The following is a 26,617-nucleotide window of genomic DNA, read 5'->3' as shown; positions in this document are numbered from 1 at the left end:
AAAAATAAAAATAAAAATAAGTAATAGGTGTAATTTTAAAAAGGCACCAAAAAAATAAAAATAAAAATAAAATAAAAAGGCACCAGATCCAGATAAGTTCATCCAGATTTATTAAATTTTTAAGGACCAGATCATCATGTCATATCTCAGAAAAAGATAGAAAGCTAAAGCAACTTGTTTTTGAAAACCAATCCAGTCTCCAATACAAAAAAAGACAGAAAAACTCTAAATAAAGTTTTAACAAATAGGTTCAGTATGAGTATTAAAAGACCAATACACTATGAATAAAAATGGTTTATATCATAAAAGGGAAGATGGTTCAACCACAGAAAATCTACCATATGATTAAAATTGGCTATTACACCAACTTCTTATTCTGAAAATTAATAATCAAAGGGAAATAAGCATTTATTCTATTTTAACCATAAAAATTAGGGGCACCTGGGTGGCTCAGTCAGTTAAGCAACTGACTCTTGGTTTGGGCTCACGTTATGATCTTGTGGTCATGAGATCAAGACCCGTGTCAGGCTCTGTGCTGGCATGGAACCTGTTTAAGATTTTCTCTCTCTCTCTCTCTCTCTCTCTCTCTCTCTCTCTCTCCCCCTCTGCTCCTCTCCCCTGCTAGCATGCATGATCTCTCTCTAAATAAAAAAAATAAAAATTATAAAAATAATAGAAATTATATTATAGGGTGGTCCAGTTGATGGGAGAAGCCTATTTTTCACAGAACAATGCCAGGTAATAAATGCAAATTATATGAGATAAATATGAAATCCAATTTAAAACAATTAGCAGGTTAGCTGATTTAGGCCAGGATCATCCATGCATCATGCAGGGTTAACTGAGCAACCAATATATATGGTACCAAGGAGCTATTTGTAGATCACTTCTAAGTCCCAAGAGGAATAAACAACTTGCAACAGATGATGAAGCTGTCATTATCTTAACCCAGTGATTAATTATAACTAGTCATCAAATGGCAATAGTGAGATAACCATATACCATGTGTGAATTGTGGTATGTTGCAATATGAAACATACAACATCACTTATAAAATATTCTTGCCAAGAAATTTTCATCTCAAAAAAAAAAAAAAGAAAAAAAAAAACAAAACAAAAAAAAAAAAAAGAAATTTTCATCTCAATCTAAACATGCTTTGGTAGATTAGATTTATCACTCAACATATATCCCTTCTTCCATGGAGACAGATACCCCCCACTCCATTTATATTGGGTTTGGCGATGTGACTTGCCAATGGAATATGGACAAAGTGACAATATTCAAATTCCAAGACTATGCCTTGAGGGCCATCTCATCTTTCCACTTACTACTCTTGTATTCTTACGATCCACCATGAACTATGTATGCCCTAGACAGCCCCTGGGGCTGGGTCTCAGAATAACCAGGCTGCTTCAGACCAGCCCTGGTTTCAGAATAAGCATGCGAAAGACAGGGCTATCTCAGCAGATCTGCAACCTATACAAACCTGCCCTCACTGCTCCACAATCTGTGAATATAAAGAGAAATGCTGATTATTGTGTCAGATTCTGTTGCTGTCTTATACAGCATGAACTGACTAATACACAAGTCATTGGACCTAAATTCCAGTTTATAAGAACCACAAGAGATGGAGAGAAAGTAAAATGATACTACAAGAAAGCAATCAAAGGCTGAAAATTGGACTTGATACACAACAATTGGTCCGGTTCAGTCTTTACAATCGGTAAATATAATGGGGTAAAAAAAGCAATGGGGGAAAAAAAAGAGGGGGTATCCTAGTTAAAAAGAGAAGATTTAAGAGACTACAACAAAGCACTGTCTGGTTCTTGACTGGGTCCTGGTAAAGAGATCAGCTGTAGAAGATGTTCTGGAGATGGCTAAATGTGTAATATAGATAGGGTATGAGGTGATATTAATGAATTAATGCTGACTTTGTTAGTATGACAATGGTATTCTAGATATAGGAAGATTTGCTTATTTTTAAAGTGCAGACTGACTTTTTATGAGCAAATAATGATGGCTATACTTTATAACCTTTAGCAAAAAAGGAAGAGAGACCAAATGTGACAAATTCTCAACAACAAAAACTAAGCAAATATGGCAACGGATATGCTTGTTTATTATGTTCTCTTTTCCTGTGAATTAGAAAATCTTTAGCTCAGAAAAAAAAAAGTATCATGACAGTTAGCTAAAACTTATCACCACTACTGACACCTCTTCCCCAAATCCATCAATGCCAGATGATGCCATATGATCATGACTAAAAAAAAAAAAAAAAAAAAAAAAAAAGCTAGATGAAATCCAATGAGTAATTCTTGATTGAAAATCACCTTAAAAAGCAGATCAAGAAGCAAACTTCCTTAACTTGATAAAGGATGTTTAGCAGCAAACATTTTATGACAAAACAACAAAAGCATTCCCTTTCACCTAAGGAACAAGATTAGGATATCTACTATCACTGTCACTATTCTACCTTATGCTAGTAATCCCAGGCAGAGCTACAAACACAAGGAAAAATCTTATGAGGTGGGAAGCTGAGAAGAGGCATTTTTGCTGGTTATCTCTGGAGAAAAGCAAGAGAATCAACTGACCAATTACTAGAAGTAAGAAGAAAGGTTATGAGGTGGCTACGCACAAGTTCCACCTATAAAACTCAATGGCTTTCCTAACCATTAGCAATTACTGCTGAGAAATTATAAATGAAAAAGATTTCAGACAAAAATCAACAAAAAGCAAAAAAATGGAAGCATCTAGGAAAAGAATGTAACAAAAATATAAAACTTTAACAAAAAACACACATTGTGGAGACAACAGATAATATTGTAAACATAATATAATTACATATAATTATATATAGTATAAACATAGAAGTATAAAACTATATGCATACACATTATAATATAATAATATATAATCATTATAATAATATTACAAATACTTTTATTTGGTCCAAATCAATTTATAAAATCTCAATTCCAGTAGAATCTCAGTAAGAATAACAAAATCCAGGTGACAGAGGAAGCAACTGCAGAAACACTGTAGAACAACAAAAGATATAAAAATAAAACAACGATTTTTTTGTTGTTGGTATAGGAATATACAAATGAACCAACAGACTGGTGAGTATCTGGAACAGCCCAACATCTATGATAATATAATATGCAATGAAGGCAATATTTCAAATCACTTGGGGGAAAATGGGCTGTAATTATTACAACCCATTTAGGAAAAAAGATATCCCTGCCTCAGGGATCCCTGGGTGGCTCAGCGGTTTGGCGCCTGCCTTTGGCCCAGGGCGCGATCCTGGAGTCCCGGGATCGAGTCCCACATCAGGCTCCCAGCATGGAGCCTGCTTCTCCCTCCTCCTGTATCTCTGCCTCTCTCTCTCTCTATGTCTATCATAAATAAATAAATCTTTAAAAAAAAAAAAAAAAGATATCCCTGCCTCATACCCCTTTTGAAAATAACTTCTGGATGGACTCATGATCTCAGTATAAAGGAAATGACTCTATAACAGTAGACAGTCTATGGGATCCTTGGGTGGCTCAGCAGTTTGGCACCTGCCTTTGGCCCAGGGTATGATCCTGGAGCCCCGGGATCAAGTCCCGCATCGGGCTCCCGGCATGGAGCCTGCCTCTCCCTCTGCCTGTGTCTCTGCCTCTCTCTCTCTCTCTCTCTCTCTATCATAAATAAATAAAATCTTAAAAAAAATAGCAGACAGTCTATGTAGGAAAGACTTTCTCAAATAAGACAAAGAGAAATCATTAAGACTAATAAATTTCCTGGGGCACCTGGGTGGCTCAGTGGTTGAGCATCTGCCTTTGGCTCAAGTCATGATCCTGGGGTCCTGGGATCGAGCCCTGCATCAGGCTCTCCACAGGGAGCCTGCTTCTCCCACTGTCTACATCTCTGCCTCTCTCTGTGTGTCTCTCATAAATAAATAAATAAATAAATAAAACTAATAAATTTCCTATATAAAAATTTTAAACCTGCATGAAAAAAAAACACCTTAAAAAAAGGAAGAAAAATTAACGGGATTGGAAGAAAACAGTGAAGAGTATATAAGACAAAGGATTCACATATAGGAGGAGTTACAACATTTGCTTGTACACAAGAGACCCAAAACATTCACACCAATACCAAAACTTATCCTACATATCAATAGGAAAAAGACAAGCCAGTGCAAGACAAAGAGTAAAAATAACTAATAGAAATTGACCCAAGAGACAATACAAATATTCTTACCCTTATAAATCATCAAGGAAATACAAAGTAATACCATAATTTTCCTCCCATGATATCAGCAAAATTACAATATCAAGAACTAATTGTCCTGTAGGGACTAAAGGACTCTGTAGCCACTTTGGAAAGAAACCTAATCGTACCTATTACCCTGCAATCCCACTTCTTGCTATGTACTCTAGAGAAACATGAGCCCATGAACATTACTGCTTGTACAGCAAACATCAGAAAACAACCCAAACATTCTTTACAGAAGAGTGTTCATGCAACACTACACAGTACACGTAGTCATTGGAAGCCGACAAAGTTAAAACAAAGCAGCAGTACTAGGCAGTACTGTATGTAAATTCTCTGAAATATCGTGCAGTTGGACATTCAAGTAGCAGAACAATGCATAGACTCTGAGATACCCTCCATTTGCGTAAAAACAAAATACAGCCACATACTTACACAAATGCACATATGCTTATGTAAGAGTGCAATAACAGATCCAGAGGGAAACACTGTAAACCCTTAAGAGTAGTTCTCTCCAGGGAGAGGAAGAACACTACAGTTGGTGATCAATGGAGCGCCAGGCTTTATCTGTGACATCTCAATTTTGTTAGAGAATGTACATCTGTGTTGTGCAGATCTTCAAATGTTTTACAAAGAAAATATAAATAATTTTGGCCTTTCTATAATATCCTTAACCAAAAATAAACTGTCCTGAGCCAAAGGGAAGGCCAGCTTCCTCCTTAGAGAACTAACACTGCTAGACACAGCCCCCACCCCCAGGGGAATAGGATGAGTAAAAGGAGAGTTAATGATAAGGTGGGGATAACCTGGGGCCCTCCTGCCAAGAGCCTGGCACCCTTCTGTCCAATTCACTGTGAGTTAAGAGGGCAGCCTGGATAGTACCCTGGTCTTCTGCTTATTCCCTCTCCCCTCAATTTTCATGCTTTATCCAGTCTTCAAGTTCAAGAGCAAACTTGATCTCTACTACATGGGAGAAGGTTATACCATAAACACTACAATACCAAAAAACACCAAACTGGCCTCTTGTGTTCCTGCCTCCACAGCCCTAGTCCCCAACATGCACCAGCCCATTTACTCTCTTGCTGGGCAGGGATGTCATGATCCTCCTTTTCCAGTTGAAGAAGCCAAGGCTCCAAGAGAAGCTGTGGCTGAGACAAGGTCACATAGCAGAGAGGGATGGTGGCCCAAACCCTGGACACTTGTCTCACCATTCCTGTGCTGTCCAGTCTTTCCCACTGTCTCTCCACTCTCAAACCATGGCTTATTTTTACTATTGGTGTGGATATATTGACATTGATACACCATATCCTGCCATTCTCAGCCTCCACTCTTCTCTCAGTGGTAAGGAAAGGGAGGATTGGCTTTACCAGAGCCCAAAGGCCAAACTCTCTGGCCTCAGTCAAAGATTCCCTCACAGATCCCAGTTCGTTTCCCAGCCAGAGGCTGCTCACTGGCTACGTCTGCTTCAGATCATCCCTCCTGGATCCCCCTCTTCACAGCTGGACTGACCTGCTTCTTCCCATATTTCCTATTGCAGCTGTACAGATGCCTTTGGCAGATGGACTGCCTGGCCCCCCTGGGACGTGAGCTTATCCTTCCTGTCCATAGGTTGCTAAAACTTAAAGCACTAAACAGTCCCACTCTTGCAATCTGCCAAAGGTGCAGAAAGATGGAAAATCAGATGGAGGCGATCAGAGTCTCCTAGGCACCTGGTGCATTGAAAAGCTCTAGAGCAGTTTCAACACACAGTAAGTATGCAAACTCTCGAAAGAATGAGCACTGCCACCTCAAATGGTACCCAGCTAAGTAGTGGTTCTCAGCTCTGGTTGAACATTGTAATCACTGGTGAATTAAAATCTATGTCTCCATCTATACATCTCTATCTATCAATCTATCAACACCCAGACCCCACTCTAAGAAATCTTGATCCAATCGGCCTGGGACAGACACCCAGGATTGGCACTTTTTAATGCTCCCCGGGTCATGAATGTGTAGCCACAAACAGAAATTCCAAATCCACTTTTGGGGCTTTACTCCTCAATGTGAATGAACAATCAAGGATCACAGATTTGGGAGGAAGGCCTCATACAGAAAAGAAAAATCCAGATTAGTGAGTACAAGGAAACCAAATGAAACTGATAAGGCAGGAAACAGGAGAAACTGCCAAAAATACATAAATAGGAGTACATGGGTAGCACAGTTGGTTGGAGCATCCATATCTTGATTTCAGCTCAGGTCATGATCTCAGGGTCATAAGATTAAGCCTCGCTTCAGGCTCCATGCTCAGCAGGGAGTCTGCTTGAGATTCTTCTCTCCCTCTGCCTCTCCTCCCCACTTTCCTCTAAAGAAAAAAGAAAAAAAAAAAAACAACAACAACAAAATAGTAGTGCCATCAACAAATGGAAGAAGATACTGCTCCCCAAACAAAAAGCAGAGTGCTCCAAAAAAGAAATGATGACAGAACAGAATGAGCTCTTGGAAATTAATAGTAGTAGAAAGTATAAAAAACCTCATTATAGGAATTTAAAGATAAAGTCAGGAATATCCCCAAAAGCAGAACAGAAAGGAGATAGAAAACTATAAAAGACAAAAAAGATGTATAGGATGAAATTAGGAGGTCCAACCTCAGCTAAATGGGAATTCTGGAAAGAGAGAAAAGAGAAGGAAAGCATAAACGAGAAAATAAAAGGAAATTTCTCAGAGCCAGAGTGCTAGGTGAATCTGCTCTGAGTTCTGATTCTCTTTCCAGCATGGCCACCAAGATGCACCAGCTCAGGGAGCCAGAACATCAAACTCCAAAGTTTCTCATTTGTATGCAGGCAAGGCACTGTGCTGTGCAAACTCACCACTGAAACCATTTGCCCCAGGACCCAACCCTCCTTCCTCAAAAGTGATGTATGTCTTGCATCATTATTGTCTACTTGTACTCAGAATTTATAATCCTTTTTACTGGTTTTCTTGGAAAGAAACCTAAGCATAATGATCACTGGCTTTATTTAATAAGCATAATCTGGAAGAAGGAAGCTGTTTAAAGTCTGAAGGGTGAAGGAGAAGGGAGAAAGAACAGGAGATGGAATGCAGGGAAAGAGAAACTGAGGCAGAGACCAAGGAGAAACAGGCAAAGAGGTAAGGGAGAAAAGAGAGAATCTCAGAGGGTAAGAAAAGATCCTGAAATCCAACCACACATCAGGGATGGGCACCCCATGGACAGAGAGAAGAGCTGCTCCTCTCTGCTCACCTAGCCTATTATCTGAGCTATAGTGTGACCATAGGATCACTGCCTTCTAAAATGCATTTCAGTGGTTCCTGATCTTCCACTGACACTTTTCTTTAATCATCGATCATAATAATCCAATCGGTGCTTTGCAGGGCACGCTGCCCCTGGTAGCACATTCTCACACAGGGCCTTCAGGTTAGAAGCTGGTATTGCCATCTCCACATCACTAAGAGGTGCTACAGGCTAAGAGACCTTCCTGTCTAAGATCCTATGGAGGAGAAGTCTGGATCCCTTAGGAACCAAGGGATCTCCCCATGGAAAAGAATAGGCCTGAATGTTTACTAAGCATCCATGCTGACAGTCATACTCTTCAGGCTCTGGATGCCTCACCTAGAATGAAGGCTAATACAAGCTGACTCTGTACTCTGAGGATCAGAGATACGTGCAAAATGTCTAACACAGCTCCTGACACATAAATGCTTCTGGTCATCATAATAAGTCTGTGAAGGTGGAAGGGGCAGGGAAGGAGATTGAGTCTCTGCACTGCAACGACCTGCCTAAGGTCACACCATGGTGTCTCTGACTCCCAGCCCAGAGCTCGTCCTTCCAGTTCTTCCTACACCTTTGTCCCCTCACATCCTTGACTCACGATCTGCTACTTGGGTGCAAACACGCCGAGCAAGCAAGTATTCCAAATAGTGGATGGATCTTCCTGAGCTTGCCTGATGACTCCTTTGAAAAAATATATATTCTCTCAACTAAAAAAGTTCTTTTTCTTCTTCCTGATATGATAATAAGCTCTACCACTAACAGTGCTACCCAGAATCTAGGTGCTAAAGTATTTCTATCCACCCCTCTCCTCCTTACCATCCACCAGCAAACTAGACTGGTGAGTGCAGATCCTGGTATGGCAGCCATGAACAGGACAGGAGAGGTGCTACCCACTAGCAGCTGAGGTCATCACCCCAGGACTAGCTGGGGACATTTTTGTCTTTTAAAACAGGAAAATTTCTTCCACTGAAGATGCTGTAAGAGACATAAATGAGGGACCCCAGACACTCATTTTACAGGGTCCTCACTCACTGTAACTGCCCTCAATGACATCTACTTAAGGACCCAGACGACTTGGCTGATTCTCCAAGGGCATGCCTTTCCTCTCTCTTTGTTTAAAAACAGGCATTCTGGACAAGCAACATGTAGATCTTAACAGGAGTGACAGTCACATAAACACCAGCAAGAGACTGCTCTTTTTCAGGCACAAATCCTCAAATACCAGATGTGACTCAGTTTCATTTTTTTTTTAATGCAACCTCCTTCAAAGCTAAAAAGGTAGTCCACAGCTATCCAAGACCCTTCTTATAAACTGTTCTCGGCAACAGAGGAGCAGAGTCACTTTTGATAGTGATTTGGGAGAAAATGTAGGAAAGAGACAGGTGAGAGAGACTGTCTATAGGAAAGCACCATGTAGATGTCTGTAAACGATGAAAGGGCAATCTGCAGACTGGTGAGCTTAACTGATTCTAGAATCAAGATTTTAGAATGACTGTTCAATAAAAATTTTTGCAATGATACAAGTGTTTTATTGGTGCATTGCCCAATGCAGTAGGGTTTGAGCACTTGAAAGGTGGCTAGTTCAACGAGAAACTAATGTTTTGACTTGCTTAATTTTAATTAATTTAAATTAAATATAAATAGCCACATGTGGCTAGTGGCTGCCATACTGGACAGAGAAGTTCTAAACTGTACTTTTGAAAGGGCTGGTTTAAGAAAAACCAACACCATCACCTTTAAGAAAAATAGCCATTGTGAGAGCTAACCACTTGCTTGTGAAAATGACTCCCATTTCTCTCTCTGATAGGATATGTAGAGAGGTACACAAAGGAGACTCTGAAAAGAGAATGCACCTGGATTTTAACAAGATACATGACAGGTCCCGCCCAACAGTTCTGTGGGTCAAACTGAAATACATTAAATTGGATGTGACAAAATGAGATCCATTAGTGCCTGATTGAATGATCATACTAAAATGGCATCAATTCGTGGATAACTCGATCTGTGAGGACTTTTACAACAACTTGGGTGTGTTCCATCATGAATAATAATACAGAAGACAGCTGCTCTTCAGAACCACAGAATACACAAAAACTAGGGTGGGAAGATATCCAGCCCAAGTGCAGGGATAGCAGAGGCAAGGTTTAGCAAGAGCTCACATGGAAGATCTTACATGTTGTGCTCCATCTAGGTAAAGGTATGCTTTACCCTAACGTGAGTCACCAACTTTATCCCTAACATGAGTCACCAACTTTATCCCTAAAGTGATGTCCTTTCACAAAACCATTCTTAACCATATAGAGAAGCTTAATATCTTTAAGGTCTAACCAAAAATTTGTATCAGTAATTGCACTATTTCTAGGTCTCCAAGACTGAAAAGCCCAGTTCATGTAGCACTCCCCATCTGTTCCTTCCATCAAAAGTGTTTATGATGAAGGTTATCTTCTTCCAAGATCATTATTTTTTTTCCTTACCTTGAAGAGAAGTCAGTAGACAATTCTTTATAGCCCTTGTGACTAAGAGTATAAATAAAGGATGTGTAAAGAATGATCTGTTTTCTTATATGATGTCTAAAATCTGTATTACTTAGGATATCTGATGACTGGAAGCAAAGCCCCAAGTCTTCAAATTTTATGAGGCACCATTAACCATGACATAGTGGAGAAAACAAACAGCATTATGCTTGATAAGTCCTAATTCTGGCTATGATGTACCAGTTTGTGCCAGACTAATGCTCTCACCAAGAACAACCAAAAACTCTTAATGGCATTTTTAAGAATCTCTATGGAAACATTAGAGAGCTGCCAATGCAACTAGGACTTGAGGGGCTAAAATCCGGACAAGCAAGAAAAGAAAAAAAATTTTTCTAAAATAGAATCCATGACCAGTGTGGAATCCAATGTGCGGCTTGAACTCACAGTCCTGAGAGATAAAGCCCTGAGCTGAGATCAAGAGTCGACTGCTTAATTAAATGAGCCCCATGACAAGTAAGAAAATATAACTGAAATAAGCTCAGCATTTTGTGCAGCTTTTCTCTCCAGGGCTTTTGTGGATTCATAACTGGTAGGATCCAAGAGGCTTAAAAAACAAGCAGAAAGTGGTAGTTAAGACGGGACAGTACTAAACAGAACTTTTGTTAGTCTTACGAGGTTGGGGATACCAGAAATCGTAGTTTAGGGCTACTAAAGCAGTGAGAACCTGAGAAACCAACTCCTGGAAGGAAGAGGGAAAAGAAAAATGAGTCTGATATTTGGATATGTTAGGAAAGAGTGAAAGGTGGAAGAATGTGAACAAGAAAATAAGTAACATAGTATTTGGCTTGTAACCCTAAGTATAAAATAAATATCCAGAAGTCCATACAGACATAAAATTATATGAATGAGCATATCAATAGATAAGAGACAGAAGACAAATCTGTGCACAAGAATTCCATATAATTGGTTGGCTCCTGTCCCCTCATGGAGATGAAACATAACTTCCAAGTGATCAAGGTTAATATCAACAGTGATACGTTATGTATCCTTGATTTGATATGATGAGAATGGTATTTTTCCCTAGGCAGTCTTTGGATCAAGAGCCCACAACTCTTTTATAACCATTAGAAAAGTATCAGACACACCTAAACTGCAACATATTCTATAAAATACCTCACTAGTACTCCTTAATGTTGTCAAGGTCATCAGAAACAAGAAAAGTCTAAGAAGGTATCCCAATCTAAAAGTGCCTAAAGAGACATAAAGATTAAATTCAATGTGGTATCCTAAATGGAATAGCTGGAACAGAGAGAGACAGAGACAGAGAGAGAGAGAGAGAGAGAGAGAGAGAGGGGGGGAAAAAAGGACATTAGGTAAAAACTAAGAAAACTTGAATGAAGGACAGACTGTAGTTAATAACAATGTATTAATACTGGTTTATTACTTGCAATGTATCATCCTAATGTAGGATGTTAATAATAGGGAACAGTGGATGTAGAATACATGAACTCTCTCTACTATCTATTCAACTTCTCTATAAATCTAAAACTGCTCCAAAGTAAAAAAAAAAAAAAATTGTCTAAAGAAAGTTGGTGTAGCTATAGTGATAGTTAGATAAAGTAGACTTTAGGAAAAGAGGCATTTCTAAGGGGAAAAAAGAAGTAATTCATAATAAAACACAGGGCAACCACTAGGAATAAATTCTAAATTCCAAATTTATACATATAAATGTCATATGCTCTCAAAATGCATAAAGGGGAAAATTGACAGAACTATAAAAAGACAAATCTAAAATCACAGTGGGACACTTTAACACACTTTTCTCAGTAAATGATAACAAACAGAATAGAGTCAGAATGGAAATAGATATGAACACCATAATTACCAAAATTTTCCTTGTTGATATATGTAAATTACTGCACCAAGAAACTACATATGAGTGCACATGGAAAATTTTACAAAATTAATCGTATAGTGAGCAAATCTAAAATGACTCCAATAAATTTTTAAATGTTAAAAATCACAAAGGATGTGTTTCAGACTACAATAATTAAACAAGAGATAAATAATGTGTTTCTGACTACTATAATTAAACAAGAGATAACAAAAATGTGACTAGAAAATATGCAGATACTTGGAAACCAACCACTTTGAAAGAACTCACATATCAAAGAAGAAAACCATTATAAAAATTAAAAACATTTGAACAGGGATCCCTCAGTGGCTCAGTGGTTGAGCATCTGTCTTCAGCTCAGGGCGTGATGTGCTGGGATCAAGTCCCACATCAGGCTTCCCACAGGAAGCCTGCTTCTCCCTCTGGCCTATGTCTCTGCCTCTCTCTCTGTCTCTCATGAATAAATAAATAAAATGTTTTTTAAAAAATACAACCTATTAAAAAATAGTGTTACATACTCATATTCACAGCTGCACTATTCACAAGAGCCAAAAGGTGGAAGCAGCACAAATGTCCATCAATGGATGAGTGGATAAAGAAAATGTGGCAAAAAGATACAGTGGAATATTATTCAGTGTTAAAGTGGAAGGAAATTCTGACATATGCTACAGCATAGATGAAATGTGAAGACGTTATGCTAAGCTAAAACAAGCCAGTCACAAAGACAAATACTGTATGACTTCACTTATATGGGGCATCTAGGAATAGTCAAATTTATATAGAGAGAAATTAGAAGGGGAGTTGCCAGGAGCTGGGGGAATGGGGAAAAGAGAAGTTACTGTTTAATGGGTACAGAATTTCAGATTTGAGGGATTATAAAAAGCCCTGGGGATGTTTCACAACAATGTGAACATTGTTAACACTACTGAACTATACACTTAAAAATGACAAATTCTAGGTTATGTGCTTTTAATCGTAATAATTAAAAGTAGATTACAGCTAAAGCAGGTTTACAGGGAAATGTATAACTTTAAATTGCTTTATTAGAAAATGAAAAAGGCTACAAAAAATAATTTAGATACCCATTTGCTTTCTTTTTAAAAAAGTATTTATTTGCTTATTTATGTATTTGTTTTATTTATTTATTTATTTATTTATTTATTTATTTATTTATTTATGAGTGAGCGAGCTAGCCTGAGTGGGGAGAGGGACAGATGATGAGGGAGAGAGAGAGAATCTCAAGAAGTCTCCTCACTGAGAGTTGAGCCTGACATGGGGTTTGATATCATGACCCTAAGATCAAAGCCTGAACTGAGACCAAGAGTTGGATGTTCAACCAACTGAAACACCCATGCACCACATGGGAATCTTCAATTTATAAAAACCTAGCAAGACTGATAAAAGTGGAAGTAGGAGGTAGAAGAGGGAGCATGTACAAATCATAATATTGGAAATTAAAAGGAAGATATGAGGGATCCCTGGGTGGCGCAGCGGTTTGGCGCCTGCCTTTGGCCCAGGGTACGATCCTGGAGACCCGGGATCGAATCCCACATCAGGCTCCCGGCGCATGGAGCCTGCTTCTCCCTCCGCCTGTGTCTCTGCCTCTCTCTTTCTCTCTGTATGACTATCATAAATAAATAAAAAAAAAAATTTAAAAAAAAAAAAGGAAGATATGACTTGTAAAATATGATGGACATAAATAATACAAATAATTGTGACAATTTTTATGAAATACACAGCTGCCCAAAACACAACTTAGCAAAACTGACAACTGAAGAAAAAAAAATCCAAATGGTCCTGTATCCACCAAAGAAATTGAATCTGTAATTAAACTTCTGAAATAATTTCCAAACCCAGTGGCTTCCCAATTGAAATCTTCCAAAAAGAAAGAGGAAAGAAAGAAAGAAAGAAAGAAAGAAAGAAAGAAAGAAAGAAAGAAAGAAAGAAAGAAAGAAAGAAAGAAAGAAAGAAAGAGAAAGAAAGAAAGAAAGGAAAAGAAAGGAAAAGAAAAGAAAAGAAAAGAAAAGAAAAGAAAGAAAAGAAAAAAAGAGAAAGAAGGAGGAAAGAAATAGCAACATTGCTCCAAATCTTCCAGGGAACATAAAAAGAAGAAACACAGCCCAATACGCTTTATAAAGTCATCGCTGCCTTGATTCCAAAACCTGACCTTGACATTATATGAAAATATTACAGGCAAATCATTGCTAAACACAGTTGCAAAAAATGTTTAAAAATTATTAAATCAAAAGGAGTTACACAAAAATCATATCATATCAGAAATCAGTTGGATTTAGTCCAGAAATGCAAGGTTGGTTTAATATTCAAACTCAATCATATAATTCACCACATTAATTAAAGGAAAAATATTCAATGATTATTTTATTAGGTACACAAAAAGTATTTGATAAAATTCAACCTCCATTCATGACAAATCTGTAGTAAACTAAAATAAAAGGGAACTTTCTTATTCTTATAAATATTGTTCACAAAAAAAAAAAAAACTGAGAGCAACCAGCTTAATTCAAAGTGAAATACTGAAACATTTTTTTTCCTCAAGAGGGGACTCATTGAACTGGGGCTTGCCATCAGTGCAAAAAGGAGAAAAAAAAAAAAACACCTCTAATTATTCATAGACAACATGATTATACATATAGAAAGGCTAAAATAACTTACAAATAAATTATTACAACTAATAAAATAATTTAACAAAGTAGTTAAACACAAGGGAAACAAGAAACAGTCACATTTATAAATACCAGATAAAAGTAATTATAATGCAGAATTTTAAAAAGCACACAGCAACAATAACAACAGAAAACAAAACAATACCCAAATACCTTGGAAGAAATCTAATACAGGGGCTCCTGGGTGGTTCAGTCAGTTAAGCATCTGCCTTCAGCTCAGATCATGATCCCAGGGTACTGGAACTGAGCCCAGAGTATGGCTCCCTGCTCAGCAAGGAGTCTGCTTCTCCCTCTGCCCTTCCCCCTGCTGGTGCTCTCTCTCGCTCTCTCACTCTCTCTCTCTAAATAAAATTTTCAAAGAAAATACTGTAAAATAAAAATCGAATAGAAGATGTTATATATACAACTACAAAGTGTATCGAGAAAACTTAAACCCAAAAAGAAAGAAGTTACATGTTCGTGGATTGGAAGACAGTATTATAAAGATATCAGCTCCCTTTCAATGGATCTATAATTCACAGGACTCTCATCAAAATCTCAGTAGGATTTTATAAGCAAGTTTCTGTACAGAAATTGAGAGAATGATTCTAAATTTTATACAGAAATGCAAAGGGCCAAACACAGCAAGATAATCTTAAAGAACAAAATGAAAGGACTTAAAACTAGCAAAAGTAAATGCTTATTATAAAATCACAGTAATTAAGATATTGTGATATTGGTGGTACTGGATCAAGAATAGCAGACCTGCAGAACTGAAGAGACTCATACATGTACAGTAATTTTAACATTGTAGTGTGTTGTGATCATGCCACAGAGGGTGGTTATCTACCTCCCCACACAAAACTGGTTTGAATGTTGAGACTGGTAACGCCAATTATCAAAAGGGTATGAAGAAATTAACTACTCACATATTGGTCTTTCTGGGGGAACATGGCAGGCACAAAACCCAGGCCGTGGTGGTTAGGGGGTGGGGCCACAGAGGAGTGTGCAAGCAGTGGCTGGGGCTTATGAGGTCTAAACTTTACCACCACCACCTCTCTAGGTTATAAGTGAGCTTTCTTTTTTTTTTTTTTTAAAGACTTTTATTTATTTATTCATGAGAGATACAGAGAGAGGCAGAGACATAGGTAGAAGGAGAAGCAGTCTCCCCATAGGGAGCCCAATAGGAGACTCAATCCTAGGACTCCAGGATCTTACCCTGAGCCAAAGCCAGATGCTCAAACACTGAGCCACCCATGCATCCTACATGCAGGCTTTCTTAATAGCTTTTCCAGATACAGGGCAGAAAGAAAAGCAGGAGGTGGAGTCTGAAAGCTGCCAGCAGTCAAACATCAAAAAATAGAATCAGACCTTTATTACAGAGTGCACTGGGGCTAATAAATGGTGCTGATTCAACTAAATTCCCACTGGAAGAAAAATGAATCTTGAAATCTACCTCATGCCATATAAACAAATCAACTCCAAGTGGATTATAGATCTAAAAGTGAAAGTTCAAACAATAAAGCTTCCAGAAGGAGGAGGAGGAGAATGTTCTCATATTATTGGGTATTATAAATTTCCTAAACAGGGCACAAGAAGCAATTATCTTAAAGGAAAAGATTAATAAACTAGGCTTTGCTTCACCAAAAGATACCACTGAAAGTGAGAAAGGAAGAATAAGAAAATTTGTGGAATGCTGGCATCCAACACCGAACGTGTAGAGAAATCCTACAAAGCACACAAAGAGAAAGAAAGCCCAACAGAAAAATGATCAAAAGACTCACACAAGAACTTCACAAGAGAAGATACCCAAAAGGGCAGTGAAAATACTTTTTTAATTTAATTTTTATTTTTTTAAGATTTTACTTATTTATTCATGAGAAACAGAGAGAGAGAGAGAGAGGCAGAGACATAGGCAGAGAGAGAAGCAGGCTCCTTCAGGGGAGCCTGATGGGGGGACTCCATCCCAGGACCCTGAAATCACGTCCTGAGCCAAAGGCCGCTCAACCACTGAGTCATCCAGGGGCCCCAAAAAGGCTGAAACTCACTGATCAGTTTTCAGTGAAATGCAAATCAGAACCACAGGATCCCACTCTGTATCCACCCAAATCAAAATGACTGGCAACCTGTCGGGATATAGAACAACTAAAACTCTTACACTTATAGGTGGGGGTGGAATTTGTTATAACCACTTCAGAAAACTCGTTGGTAGTGTTCGCTAAAACATAAACGTACCCATCCCCTACGATCCACCCATTCCATCCCTAAGTATGTCAATAGAAATGTGATCGTGTGTGCACATATAAGAACGTTCGCAGCAGCAATAATGACCAAAAACTGGAGAAGATCCAAACTTCCATCAAAAGTAGAATGGGTAAATTCTAGTGTATTTACACAATATACAACTACATGACTGAAAACCAGTGAACTACTGCCGGCTCAACACCATGAAGGATTCTCATTGAGTAAAAGAAGCTACAACAAAAGAGTACATGCTATATGGGTTCATTCATTTAAAAAAATCCAAAAATTAGCCCTTCCGCCGCCAGAGCATCGGGCAGCAGCAGCCGTCTGCAGCCATGGCCCTGCGCTACCCCATGGCCGTGGGCCTCAACGAAGGCCACAAGGTGATGGAGAGCGTGAGCAAGCCCAGGCACAGCCGCCGCGGGCGCCTCGCCAAGCGCACCAAGTTGGTGCGGGACAGGATCCAGGAGGTGCGCGAGCGGCGGGCCACGGAGCTGCTCCAGGTGTCCGGGCACCCGCGCCCTCAAGTTCATCAAGAAGCGGGTGGGACGCACATCCGCGCCAACAGGAAGACAGAGGAGCTGAGCAACGTGCTGGCGCCATGCGGAAAGCGGCTACCAAGAAGGACTGACCCCCCTCCCCACCCCTCATCCCCCCCAATAATAAAGCCTTCTCGGAAGCTCAGGGTCCTGTGCTGGCCCGGGCTCACCGGGAGGGGTCCAGGGGCGGGGCGCTGCACAGACACGCGGGCAGCCGGGCAGGACTGGAAAGGCTTTTAATCATCATTAGATAGTTCATCTATGCTGGAAAAATTAAAAATAAATAAATAAATAAATAATCCAAAAATTAGCAAAAAAAAGTATTTGGTGATAAGATTCTGGTTCCTTTTGGGTTAAGAGGGGATGTAGCTGGGAGAGAAGGCGAGGGGGATTCTTAGGGGATTCTTGGGTTCTAGAGACACTTTATTTCTTCATCGGGTGATAGTTTCATGGATGTGTTCACTTTGAGAAAATTCATGGCAACAAACACTTAGGATTTCTATGCTTTTCTGTTCATGCTATACTTCAAGTTAAAAAAGTTATTTGAAGGCAGCCCCGGTGGCTCCCATGGAGCCTGCTTCTCCCTCTGCCTGTGTCTCTGCCTCTCTGTGTGTGTGTGTCTCTCATGAATAAATAAATAAAATCTTTTTTTTTAAGATTTTTTATTTTTACTTATTCATGAGAGAGAGAGGCAGAGACACAGGCAGAGGGAGAAACAGGCAGAGGGAGAAGCAGGCTCCATGCAGGAAGCCCGACGCAGGACTCGATCCCGGGTCTCCAGGATCGCGCCCTGGGCTGAAGGCGGCGCTAAACCACTGAGCCTCCCGGGCTGCCCAATAAATAAAATCTTTTTTTAAAAAAAGTTATTTGAAAAAAATAATATGGTAGTCTACAGTGCTGGTCTTGCGCATTATGCAATTAACAACACAGACTGAAAAGGTGGGTCTCCAGAGCGTTCTTGCTTTTCCGGTCACAACATTGTTAGTAAGTCCTAGTGGTCATGATGGGGTGTGGACTGTTAGTGGGAAGGAAGGGGAATGTAACTCACAGGAGACTGGAGAAGCCACCAGATTATGGGCAGAGGCTCAGTTTTAAAAGTTTTCTTCAGATTCCATTCTGAGCCAAGGGCTCTGTCTGCTGTCACGGCACGATAAACACTGCCCTCATTTCTGTGAGCCAGGCTTTCTATGATGCCCCAGGGCTCTGGGTTAAGGCCATCTGGGGACAGTACCCGGGCGAGGCTCACTTTCAACAGTCCAGCATTTGGAAGAAGGATCAAGCCTACTTCCCCTACACACACTGGTACACACACACACACACACACACACACACTCAGAGACTCACACTCACATGAATGCGTGCACACACACACACACACACACTCATACATACACACAGAGACTCACACTCACATACAGACACATAATCAGACTCATACACACTTACACATACTTAGACTCATTTACTTGAACACACACACTCACAGAGACTTGTATGTACAAGAGATTCACACTCACAGACTCACACATTCTCAAATGTATAGATGCATACACACTTATAGACACAGACACAAACATTAACACAAAGACTCATACACGCTCACACACACACATACTCAGACTCATACACACACACTTACAGGGACTCACTCACATAAACACACACACAAGACTCATATATACATACACACAGAGACACATATACACTCACACACTCTCACACACACTCCCTCCTGATAAAACCATCATAGAGAACAGTTTCCCACCTGGAGAAGACTGGAAGAAAGACAGAGACATAGTCATGATGACATGTGAAGCAGAGTAACAGGAGAGAGCAGAGACTGGAAACCAAGTCTCAGGATGATGGAAAGGCAGAAACTCAGGGGTGTGAAGAATAATTGTAGGTAGAACCTACATGTGTTAAGTGTCCCTGAGACTGGCCCCATGATTTTAATAACATTCAAGAATATGGTGCTGTGTTCCTTCTGTTTTTCAAGATGTGGTAAAATAAACATAAAATTTGCCATCTAGACCATTCTTCACTGTACAGCTCAGTGACTGACATTAAGCACACTCACATGACTGTGAGACTATCCATCCCCAGAACTCTTTACTCTGGCAAAACCAAACTCTCTGCCCATTAAACTCCCTCCTTAACCCACCCAATTTCTTTGTTGGATGAGAAAACAAAGAGGCATCAGGTCCCAAAGCAACCTTCCCAACAAAGCAGGGCTGCGGGGCACCTGGGTGGCTCAGTGGTTGAGCGTCTGCCTTTGGCTCAGGTCATGATCCTGGGGTCCTGGGATCGAGTCCTGCATCGGGCTCCCTATAGGGAGCCTGCTTCTCCGTCTGCATATGTCTCTGCCTCTCTCTCTCTGTCTCTGAAAGAGCTCTGATGAAGCCTGATTATACCCATGTCTGGCACAAGACCGTGCTCCATAACAAAAGGCTACTGTTGCCTCTGGATCTGAGGTATAGGGGAGAGGAGTATGCTGATAGAAGAAGTGAAATCATCTGCAAGGTACCTTCCACCCAGGGAGCTGCCCTGTGTAAATACAGGACCTCACGGAAAAACAGAGGCAACAGGGTGCTTGCAGAGCTGAAAAGAATCCTTGGTTTCATTAAGTTAGCCACAGAGCAATGAACGTGGGCACAGCCAGGGTACTGTGAACTCCAGTCTGCACCCCACCCCATCTCCACAGGGGCCTGAGGAAAGGGAGGAAGCTATGATTTATCTCTGAGCTACTGGCTCCCCAAAGTTGATTGATTTTTTTCCCATGTGAAATCTCACTTTGTCACACGCAGGAGCTAATTTTCTTCAGCAACTGACAAGTCTCTCGGCCTGGAATAACATCCTAATGCTCCTGCCATACAATGATGTCCCCACTCTGCTGCAGGACATCAAAGTGGGACTGTCAAGGCCTAGCATGAAAAAAACAAACACCCCAGTGAGGGTTGGCTTCCTCAGCCAGGACCTGGGGAGGCCACACAGATATTCTCTGTTTTGAAGGCTCAAAAGAGAGGTAGAGGTCGGTCGTCTCTGGGAACTACTTAGAGAATCAGGATGAGTCAAACCCACCCTCCCAAAGTACACCTGCCACTCCCGGAGACATTTTTTCAAAAGATTAATGCAGAGACTGAACGTACTTCCATCCTGGTGACTCTTTCCTGCTCTTCACAGACTTGACTCCCACCTCCCAGAGAGAACAGAGGTCATGGCCAGAAAGGTCTCAGAATCTTCTCCTCCATCGCTCCCTCCAGAAAACTAGCAGCTCTCTTCATTGTGCCCCAGCCTCCATCTTCCCTCCTCATTGTGTCTGTTACACACTGCATCTGTTCTCTCCTCAGCCGCGAACTACAGTAAAAAATTAATTTTCCACCTCCACAGAAAAATACCTTGTTCCCTTCTGTTTCCACCCCTTTCTCTTCTCCCGTTCTTAGTCCATGTTCATGAAAAAGAAAAATCCCACAAGCCACTTTCTCTGCCTTTGAAAAAGCTTTTAAAGTCTTCTAGCGACTCCCACCTGCTTACTGAAAATCCTCAGCCTCCTTCCCTCCTGGTTCCTGCCCTCTTTCCCACCATTCTCTTCAGGCTCCTGGCTTCCCTATACAGTCCTCCACCTCTCATGGAGATCACCCCCACCCATGGTCTCAGCCAGCCTGGCTCCTACCCCCTCAAAAGCTCCATGGTGTCCTTCATGAAGTAGGAATTCAACAATTCTTTTTCCACCTCAAATATGGTCTCTACACCCTCTGAGTTCCCACCTTCTGCTCCCTCCACATGGTTGTCAACTTTTCTTCCACATCCTACCAGCCTTTACTCAAGACATACCGTCTCTCCCTGGGAACCATATGAGGAGCCTCTGGTATCTGGGCCTTTGTTCCTTCTGCCTGCCTTCCACAGACACCTATGGTGTCAGCCCTCTGGTGAAGCCCTGTCAGGGTTCCCTGTGGCCATCTGAACAGGACAGTCTGGCCTCTGCTGCCTCATCCTCTGGCTCCTCTGACAAGCCACGTCAAGCTACTGCTGGCCCTGGAACAACACAGGTTTGAACTGAATGGGTCCATTTATATGTAGTTTTTTTCCCCCCCAATAAATACAGTATAGTACTGTAAATGTACTTTCTCTTCTTTATGATTTTCTTAACAGCATTTTCTTTTCTCTAGCCTCCTTTATTATAAGAACACAGTATATAATACATTTACAGAATATGTGTTAATCAACTGTTTATGTTACTGGTAAGGCTTCTAGTCAACAGTAGGCTATTAGTAGTTAAGTTTTGGGGGAGTCAGAAGTTATACACAAATTTTTAACCTCATGGGGAAAGGGGGATTGGCACCCCTAACTCCCACATTGTTCAAAGGTCAGCTGCATTCCCCAGGAACCGCCAGGCCGCTTCATGTCTCCACACTTGTCATACACGTATTTCTGTTTACCTGGAACACTCTGCCTTCCTCTCCCTCTCTCCCAGAAAGGTATACTCCCCCCTTCAAGATGAAAGGTTAAACTTCACTCCTTCTGCATAACCTACATGACTGATGAGTTACCTCTCCCCAAAATCCACTTGACAGTATGTATGACCACCAAAACACTTGACAATTCCTACACTGGCTAATAAAGTGGAGGTCAGCTGTTCACTTTCAAACCTCCTATAAAGACCTTGCCAGGAGGTGAGTGGTGCTCTCTCCCTGACCCCTGAGGCCAGGATATGGTCAATGACATGGCCTTCCTTGTAAAGGAGGGCCTCTGCCAAAGCTGGTAACAACCACAGGAGCCCTTCCACAGCCCAGGAGCAGAGCTGGGCACTTCTAAGTACTTTCACTTTGACAGCCACCCTGAAGGGCCGGCAGGCCACCTCCATTTTCCCTTGCAGACTGACCAAAGGAAATTAAGTGACTTGTCCAAGAAAGGTGTATAATCTGTAGTGGCTCCAGGCTCTCTGAAAGCAGAACTGTGGCAGTATGCTCTGCCACAACAGAGGAAAGCCCAGTCGTGCTACTCTGGAAGACTTAAGAAATGTTTCCATAAACATATATGTTGTTTATCAACCAGTCCAAGCACAGGCTGTGGTATAAAAATTGTTCTGACTTCAATTATCACTTCCTTGTGTATCTAGAAGCACACGTGGTCAAAATCAGTTTGGAAGATGATGAGTTAAACAGAAATAAGTTATTTTCTTGCAGGATTGCAAAAGGCCTTTAACATGGTGCTTTGGGATTCTCCAAGAGGGGGCGGTACAATGTGTCCCAGCCTGATCTGAATGCAAATTACTATTTTCAGGAACATCTCAGGAGATTCCACAGAATAAAGTTTGAGAATGCCAGCTGACACACTCATGTAATTAATGAGAACTGGGTGTAATTAATTGGATCTGAATATTATTAATAAAAAGTTACATACAGTAATGGCTAACTTCCTTCAATTTAATCACACTAATTATGTTGGGCTCAACCTAGTAGCAGCTCATCGTGCTATTTTCTTAGCACATTTTTCATCTTTTAAAAAAAAAGGTGATGATGAATTTTTTCTCTCTTAATAAGTGCAACTTAAAAAAAAAGTTAGGTGTCAGAGCAGGCATTTTCAGGTATTTGAGAATACACAAACCAAGCCTGAAAGCATATCTTAATGGCCAGCTCGAGACCGTCTCTTTGCCTCCTCCCAGGAAGGATACCAATAATACTGGGGAGCTATAACATGCCATGTCCTCTCCATTTATGATGTGGTTCATTCTTACAACCACCCCCTAAAACCACAAGTCCCCATTTACAGAGGAAGTTAATGAGCTTCTGGAAGTTTAAAAGACTAGAGCTCCATGATGATCACAGACCTTCTGGAGCATCTACTATACACAAGGCACTAGGCTGGACATTGGGAACAATGCAGAATAAGCAGGTTATGTAAGTCCACAGAGAGATCAATGGTGAGGCAGGAAAGCACAGAGCAGGCTCACACGGGACTTAATGTTCAACCAGCGCCCCAAGAGGGTGGCCCATGAGTCCTGTCTGTCAAGATGGGGAGAAGCACACAGAAGAGGAATCAGCCACACAGGGCCAAAAAAAAAAGTTCTCATGGAGACACTACTGTTGACACAACAGGGCAAATGAGTGTGCAAAGCTGGGCTCATTCAGCCAAGATACAGAAACAACCCAAGTGTCCATCAACAGATGAACAGGTAAAGAAAATGAGGTACATATGTACAACAAAATATTATTTCAGCCTTTAAAATGAAGGAAGTCCTGCCATTTGCAACACAGAGATGGACGTGGAGGACATGATGCTAAGTGAAATAAGGCAGCACTAAAGGACAAATACTAGATGATTCATCTTATTTCTAAACTCCTCAAAGGTATAGAAGTAGACAGTAGAATTATGGTTGCCAGGAGGGGAATGGGAAATGGGGAGCTGCTGAATAGGTATAAAGTCTCAATTGTGCAAGACAACTAAGTTCTAGAGAACTGCTATGAACCATAATGTCTACAGTTAACAGGAAGGTTAGTACCTCAAAAAATTTTAATAAGGTAGATCTCATGTTAGGTGTTCTTCCTATGAAAAGAACAAACAAAAAACAAAGGGACACGAGGGAAGTTTTGGAGGTGATGACAAGTTCTTTATCTGAATCATGGTGATAGCCACATGAATGTATGCATATGGCCAAACCTACCAAACTATACACATTATGTGAATTTTTTTGTTTACCAGTTATACCTCAATAAAGCTGGGAAGAAAATAAAAAAGAAATCCTAACCATTTCAATGATGAGATGAATGCAGCACTACCTATAAAAAAGTGAGCCTAGGAAGCTAAGAATTCCAGTTGAGTTTAGAGGATTAGCTAGTAAATAGGAGCAAGATCCCCCTGCTGGGAAGGAAACACAACACAAGAGCAGAGATGTTTGTGTGGGCATACATCGAGGTGTGTAATAGAACCTCATCTCTTATCAACTTTCTCAAATACACAGAATCAGGGTAGAGAGTAACGTAACAAACATCCATGAATACACTGTTCAGGTTTCCCCAACATTACCATCCTCACCTCCTCCTTTTTCATATTACTTGTTCATTTTTTCAATTACATTGTCTTTTTCTAATTGATTTGGAAGCATTTCCTATACAGACAGTATGCTAATCCCTTCCAGTAAATGCATCTCAGATATTTATTCCAGGTGGTAGTTTCCTTGAGCTTTATATAGTGTCTCTGCTCTTAAAGAAGTTGCTAATATTGGTGCTTAATTAATCAGTCTTTTCTGTGCCTGTGTGTGCATCTTACCCTTTCCTGCCTCAAGGGCATAAAGAAAGAAACTCTCTTCTATACATTTTAGTATCTTGCGCTTCATTGCCATTAATTCTGTTGGTATTTACTTGTATGTATGATTTGAGGTAGGGATCTCATTTTATCATTTCCCATGAGGACAGCCAGTTGGCCTGCATTACTTCCCACCTGATCAATAACATATCTCTGCCACTTTCTGAGTTTCTGTGCGTGTGAGAGTTTGTTATTAGGCTCACTATCCTGTCTTGCCATCCCTCTGTCCTCCCTATACAAACATCACACAATCTTAACTGTAACTTTCCATCAGGAATCTCACTGCCTCGCCCTTATGCCAGCTTCCCCTTAACATTCTAGGTTTGTGTTTTCTTTTAAGGTCTAGTAGCTGAGAATTTCATTGAGTCTTATACTTTAAAATCATTCCTGGTCAGATTTTACACAGCACTTTTATGTGTTTACACTTTGGCAAGAGCATGCTGACATCATTTCAGGGAATCATTTTCACAAATGCAACATCTTCTAACTTAACATATTCTCTGAGACTGCTTATGATTTAAACATAGCTTATTAATTCTCCCACCATTCTTTCAGGAAATCACTAAATTTATATGCAGTTGGCCCTTAAACAACGTGGGTTTGAACTGTGTGGGTCCACTTATATGCAGATTTTTTTTTTAATAAATACACTATCGTACTGTAAATGTACTTTCTCTTCCTTATGATGTTCTTAATAGCATTTTTTGTTATCTAGCTTATTATAAGATCTGTATATAGCACATATAACATAAAAAATACATGTTAATCAAATGTTTATGTTACCAGTAAGGCTCCCAGTCAACAGTAGGTGATTAGTAGTTAAAATTTCTGGGGAGTCAAAAGTTATATGCAGATTTTCAACAATACAAGGGTGCCCTAACCCCACATTGTTCAAGGGTTAACTGTAATTACAAGACATATATTCTAGAGATCAACAGTCTGTAGGATTGGTATCAGAGGACAGTGAGGCCAAGGATTTAATTCTCCCAGGGTTAAAAAAAAATAGAACACAGCCCCAAACTTTTATTGTAAGCAGAAGCATATTCACCAAGTTATTCTACGAGGAGATGTAAGGCACAGACTCTGCGTATTAGTATTCTGATGTTACAGTATGGTTCATTTGCAGTAGAAAAAAATAAATAAACCCGGGTCCCTTTTCTCTGCAGCTCTCCTCACAGCGATTCATTCTAGCATAATTGACATTTAAAAATATCCATCTCATTGCCACTTTTCTCTCATGGAAGAAATATACTTTTCTGCAGGAAAGCTGTAGAGAATTGTGATGAGTATATTCACTTAAATGGCAGTCCCATTACACCACAGATGGGTGAGTGAGATCAGAGAGAGAGCGAGACGACTTGTCTATTGCAGCTGATTTTGATACTATTAGAGTATTTCAGGATACATAAAGATCCCACTAGGTCTTTTTTGAGCTCAGAAGAAAAAAATTCCTTATCCCTTGGAGGCACAAACAGAATTGCTCTGAGGCTCCATCAGAAAGCAATGACAACCCCAATTTCATTTAGATAAACTTGAAGAAGCCAATTGCACAGAGGACAGTTTCCACAGGATGAACACACTGTACTGGCTGTTTGACCTGGGACTCCCAGAAGAATGGAATTTCACTGCAGTCTGTGAGACCCCTTCCCCATAAGAACATCTCTTTACAAGCTATCCTTGCTGCCAGTTATAAACAAAATCTCCTCCTTCCCAGAATCCCCCAAAACGCTTCAACACTGTCACAGCTGACAGTAGCTGACACACCTCCTACATCTGAGGCTGACAAATGTTTAGACAAATGCGTCTAAAATCAAACAGGATGGAAAAAGCCTCGTTGAGAGCACAGAAGTAAATTGGTAAACTTTAAAGACCAACAACTGAGGAAAAGTTCAGAAATATGCTCATTTATTCTTCTGCCCCAACACATTAAGTCACACAGCTCCTCTGACGTTTCACTCTCTGATTCCTTTGGATAG

General features: G+C 40.3%; 1 protein-coding gene and 1 pseudogene across 3 annotated transcripts in view; one reads left to right on the top strand and one right to left on the bottom strand.

Annotated features, from left to right (window-relative positions):
- Positions 1-26,617, bottom strand: part of APBA2 (amyloid beta precursor protein binding family A member 2) — a 247,341-nt gene that overhangs the window by 88,301 nt on the left and 132,423 nt on the right. The gene's annotated exons all lie outside the window — the stretch shown is intronic.
- On the top strand, positions 17,136-17,431 carry LOC121490044 (annotated as a pseudogene).

The sequence above is a fragment of the Vulpes lagopus genome, chromosome 4, assembly GCF_018345385.1.
Source record: "Vulpes lagopus strain Blue_001 chromosome 4, ASM1834538v1, whole genome shotgun sequence".
NCBI lineage: Eukaryota > Metazoa > Chordata > Mammalia > Carnivora > Canidae > Vulpes > Vulpes lagopus.
Note: the sequence above shows the minus strand (reverse complement) of the source record. Positions and strands in the feature narration are given on the sequence as shown.